Raw genomic sequence first — 5,729 nt, 5'->3', positions numbered from 1 at the left:
TACCAAGAAGTCAGTGTAAAGGAAATGTAGACCTAAAAGGATTGTTTAAAGGAATATTTAAATGATTATTTTCATTATTTAATAATCTGTTATCAGTCAGAACCCTGGCAAACTTATTTTCATCAGTTTTTTTAGTGGAAGTCACAAATAAAGGAGCTCTTGGTTTTTCCCGGCGTTACTGAGTCCAAAGCTGCTGTTTCAACACAGACATGTTCACATGCATCCACAAACCTCTCAGCACTCAAACACCCACAGACAGGAGGCCGGCTGGACCGAGGCTCGGCGGCGTCCTCAGACCCACGAGTCGGGGAGTCGGTGAACTTGTTGGTCCGGTTTGAAGGCCTCCGTGTGGTCCAGTAGAAGTCCACGTAGTCGGTGTTGGCTTTGAACCGCAGCGACTGGCCACCATCAGGTGGACCAGCTCGTCCTCGTAGGACTCCTCCTGTAGCCTTGAGGGAACCACAGGAACATTCAGTAGCTGTTGGAGCTCTTCCTGTCAGGCTCGTGGTAGAACGGCTCTGAAGAATCTTGTACTTGTCTTATCTGGAACAATCTAACAGCCTAAACTGTTAACAGCGGTGTAAAGAAGCAAACACACAGGCATAGATTAGGACTCAAACTAGATTTATTTTAGAAAACAAATCAGCTTAGAGGCATTTGTTCACACGTGGCTGAATAGGAGGCCGTCCAATCAGATTCGAGGTCTTCACTCTGTAGGTTGTTTGTTTGGTGAGACTCTTGGACCTCCATCAGCTGACGTGGATGTTTGATGGTCTTCCTCTCTAGTGCCAGATGATTCATCCATGAATTCAGCAGCTACAGACTGAAATGAAGCTCATGCTGCCGTTATTGAATTCCTGTTCCAGATCAAATGTTCAGAGTTCACCTTGAATGCATGCCGTCTGCTGTCTCATAGTTTTTCTCATTGTAGTCTTCAATAAAGTCTTTTTCCTCATGTCAGGATGTGGTGAGACTCTTTCTCAGTCTCTGCAGACGTCCCTCATTGTGCATCTCCAGAGAAGAAACTGAAAAACTGGTCACTGCTTCAGCATCACAAACGTTCTCCAGCACTGAGAGTGTTTTAGGAATTCATTCATTGTGAACTTTGAAGGAGCAGAAACTTTACAGCTGCCAAAGATATGAGCTCCAATTCTGGATGTTTTAGGAACTGAAGTTCATCAAATGAACACTTGATTTTTGCTGATAACTCTCATTAAATTACTGAAGAAATCCAACATAAAAACCTGTAAACTCTCAGGCAGCTTTTGTTAAAGTTTGTCTATAATTCTATCATCATGTTCTGGAACCAGGACTCTGCAGAAGTTCCTTCAATCAGATACTTGTGTGTTTCTATTTAAGGCCTCAGGTTTGAACGTACAGCAGAGGATTAGAAAGGAGTGATTTTAATGTTTAAATCAGTCCAGTAAATGTTTGGAGTAAAAATGATTAAAATTTTGATTTAGATAGATTTGTGTCAAATAATATTGTAGAGTCTCACTTAAATATATCCAGATTAGTTGAGTGTATTTATATTTTATAGAATATTTGATTTCTTAATCTCAATACTGTAGGGTCTGACCCTAAATATTATAATAATGATGTCAATTTAAATAATATTTTAGTGCAGTCATAAACTTTAATCAGCTAAACTTACATAATAAATATCATTGCACAATCTTAACCTGAACATTCATATTATTGAGGTAAATTTACATAAATCATATTCTAGAGTCTTAATTGGAATATGTCTAACATGTGCTGATAAACAACAATAACCCGACTTTCAGATAATATTTATTGTCTGTGACTGTGAGACTAAATTCCTCCACATCCTATAACTTTACCTGCAGAAGCTGTAGGAATAAATAAAAATAAAATCTGTTCATTTCCACATTATGCACATTTATTTATTCTTAATGTCTCAGACTGAATGGTAGCTGTCAGTAAAAACAAACTCATCTGCTGGACTGCATCCCAAAATGAAACATGGACAGAATTTAACACTCATGTATCCATGGCAACGCTAAAGTTTCTGCTTCTTACCAATGTTCACAACACAAGTAAAGATTTTAATGTAAAACTTCAGGGATGACTGCTAACCATAAGTATTCTGATCAATACTTCATGATCAATATCAGGACAGATGTTACAACTCCAGCTGTTGCATTAGACTGCAGTTATTCACAGAGAAATTAAAACACCACATTCCTCATAAAAACTAGGTGGGACTTTTATTAACTAAAGTGTTGGTGAATAAACAGTGTAAAAAGTGCAAAGCAGCTCCATTAAATCAGGAGATGTGAGACTTCCACAGCATGGATCACCATCTGCTGTGTTGATTCATAGCTGAATGTCACAATGAACTGAGCTAGAAAAGCTGCTTTGAGCTGCAACATTACGGTCTGACAATCCAACACCATCACAGTTTTCATCTGGTTGTTTTGCTCCAACATGCTGTGAAGTTCAGTTTTTACCTGAATCAATACAGAGATTCTATTTCCAACCAAGACTGGAATAAAAATTAGAATGTTATGAGGTTATTAATGCAACTAAATCCTTTCAGATGGAAGGATTTACTTCTAAGTTCTAATTCAAGTTTCAGTTGGAGCACATTGCATTCACAAAGAAAAACAGCGATACCTTCATAGCAACATTTAATAAACCTAAAGCTTCCCTGTTGGCTCATTGGTGGAGTTTGTTACTGAGCATCTGAACCTTAAATCCAGTGAGACGACCATCTTCAGTCGAGGCCAGTCAGAGAACTTCAAGACCTTCCATCAGCTGGACCAGATGTGGCATCATCTCCCTCTGAACATCTGGATGACAGGAGAAAAGACAGAAATCAAACACAGATCACAGAAATACAATTTATTCACTTCCATCATTTTATAAAAGTAGCATGAACTTCATTAAAATTTGACATCAGTAATGAAAGTAAATGTTTTTATCTCGTGTTGAAGCTAAATTTAAAGTCAATTTTAATGACAGTTTATCCTGAGAGGAGTGAGAATGGAGCTTTTCTTTCCTTTTTAGAATATTCCCTCAAAATATTCTGTTTATTATTGGCTTGAGAAGCATTTTTCTTTACTTATTTATTTTTAGATACCTCAGACTGATGCACTTTGCTGGTTTGCAGATAATTTCATGTACAATGACAATAAAGATCTTCTATTATAACATATTTTGCTAAAACAAGAACTGCAAACCTTCTCAACCATCTCTCAGGCTGCAAAATTCCAACTGCAACCAAGAATTATCTGATGTACTTATTATTATAATCTTTACTGAACCAGCCCTGGAATTAATAAAAATCTGTATATGGATATGATTTTCTCTGATGGGACCACTAAAACTGCATACAATAAAGTAAATCTCCTCTGCACTGCACACATACTACACTTTGTATAACTCTGGATGTCAGAGTAAAGGCAGACAGATCCACCAATCAGCCACAACATTCTGACCACTGACAGCTGAAGAGAACAACATCCATCATCTTGTTCTAATGCAACGTTCTGCTGGGAAACCTTGACATTCATGTGGATGTTTGACATGTACCACCACCTAAACACTGCAGGACAAACAACCCCCTAGTCTCCATGGCAACAGCAGTCCTTGATGCCAGCCGCCACCCTCAGCAGGACAAACTAAAACTACTCAGGAGTGGTCTGAGGAACACGACAGAGCTAAGCTGTTCACCTGGGTTCCACACTCCCCACATCCAGATCTGATTGAGCATCTGTGGGATGGTCCAGGATCAGCCTGGTCTAGGTAGGACCCACCCTGCAACCCACAGGATCCACAGAATCCACAGGACATCCCCAGAGGTTCTGATGAACCACTGGGTCAGAGGAGTTTTAGCAGCATAAAGGGACCAACACAGTATTAGTCAGGTGGTCATAATGTTATACTGTTATATTGTCATGCTGATTATATGATCAGTAAATGTTACCATCAATTTTACCATCCACATTGATCAGGAAAAAAAACAACTATCAGTTCATTCAGAAACTGTGGGGTTAAACCTAAAAACACAGACCTCAACAGCAGTTTGTTTTAAAGCAGAACACCAGCCGGTTTTCACTAAAGAAGCTTTCAGAGCAACAATTAAATGACAGTTTTGTTCTCATTAAGTTCAGGGGGGTTAGAAACAGCAGAGTCAGCCAAAATAATGTACACACGTCAGGAAAAGAAAAACTTTTATAAATATTTCATTTGTATAAGTACTTCTATACATATAGATTCCTCTTTCTAAGTTTGATCAAATCACGATAACTCTGTGTCCTGTTGTACGATGTTTTCCCAACAGATGGCGCTACCCTCATGAATGGAGCATCAACAAGTGATGTCTACAACACAACAGAAATGTCTGGAAGCCAGTAGCCACCACTTTGAGCATCTCTTGTAACTGTAGAGGCCAAAGATAACTTTTATTAATCTTGTGATGTCTGAATAAATTTGGTATTGAAATATTTATGCAAGTTTTTCTTTTCCTGATGTGTGTAAACATTATTTTGGCTGACTCTGTATGATGGGTTTCTGACAGGTCACCAGGCAACATCTTTTTATAATAATGACAAACATACCTGCATTCTACAGGAGTGATTTTCCTCATGTGCAGGTAAAGATGTGTGAGGAGCTTAGAGATGACAGGAGCAGGAGTCATCCTCACTAATTCAGCTTCCACCTAGAAACAGAAAGACCACAAACAAACACACTGACATACTCTCAAACGTTCAACCTCACAGCCTCAAAATATCTGTTTAGGAAGTGTTGTGTTTCTAAATTCTGCTGAAAGCATTGACAGACATTCTCTTACAAGGTTGTGTAAAAAGCAGCCTGTCCTCTGAGCTACTGAGAAATCTTCCTGAACAAAGTTTCTACGTGTAAATCAGCTCAACAAAAACTAAAGCCTCAGTCAGAGATAACAGGTATCACAAATTATAAACAACTTTCTTTGTTAACTCAGACTTTCTGCTTCAACCTCACATAAAAAGGGGAGTTTAACTCGTCAGGTGACTGAAAATGAACGACTTGTGCAGTTCTAGATCCAAAAGTAGGATGTTTCAGCTCATGTTTGACTACAAATACATGCAGTAATAAATAAATACAATGGCTGGTTGTTAGTTTATTCACTATTAATGTCACTTTATGTACTGGATTGAACTTGAGCAGTGGAAGAGAGAAGGAATTTAATGAAATTATGGAGATTCAGAGAGGTAATGTTGCACAATGTTAAGTTAAGCGAGGTTTAATTCAAACCAGCTCAATGTTAAACTTCAGTGCAGGTCAACGGGTTTCAGTTAACCTTAAAGTAAAATAACTTTTTTAAAAGCTAAAATACACAGCAGAGAAATACAGGTTGAGAATTTCATTCTAATAATGACGGACAGCTGCTGCAGCAACTAACACAGGTGTTCAGAGGTAAGTTAGCCACCTGTGTTAATTAGCCCGCTAGCTAACTTAGCCGCTTAGCTCGCTAACGCGTCCGGACCAACTGCTCAAACACGACAAAACACAACTCTTCACAAGTCGCTGACTTAACGTACAACAAAACAACGCTGCTGATTAGAAGTATTTATTTTCTTACCGTGTTTTACTCCAAAAACAGGGTCAACAGCAGCCACAGATGCTACCAGACGTGCCGACCATAGACATGTATATAGGAGACAAGATACGCTAGCGCGCTGTCTTCTATATTGTCTATGGTCTGACCAATCACTGCTCTC

At 38.7% G+C, this 5,729-nt stretch overlaps 1 long non-coding RNA gene across 1 annotated transcript; it reads right to left on the bottom strand.

The window, feature by feature from the left end:
* Positions 1-1,781: 1,781 nt before the first annotated feature.
* LOC129347554 (uncharacterized) lies at positions 1,782-5,713 on the bottom strand. Its single transcript, XR_008599698.1, has 3 exons — positions 5,591-5,713; positions 4,587-4,687; positions 1,782-2,816 (listed from the first exon to the last, which is right to left on the bottom strand). It is a non-coding gene; the product is annotated as an uncharacterized LOC129347554 (long non-coding RNA).
* Between the last annotated feature and the right edge of the window lie 16 nt (positions 5,714-5,729).

This window comes from Amphiprion ocellaris, chromosome 19 (assembly GCF_022539595.1).
Source record: "Amphiprion ocellaris isolate individual 3 ecotype Okinawa chromosome 19, ASM2253959v1, whole genome shotgun sequence".
Classification (NCBI taxonomy): Eukaryota; Metazoa; Chordata; class Actinopteri; family Pomacentridae; genus Amphiprion; species Amphiprion ocellaris.
The sequence above is the reverse complement of the archived record's forward strand: the minus strand, read 5'-3'. Positions and strand labels throughout refer to the sequence as shown.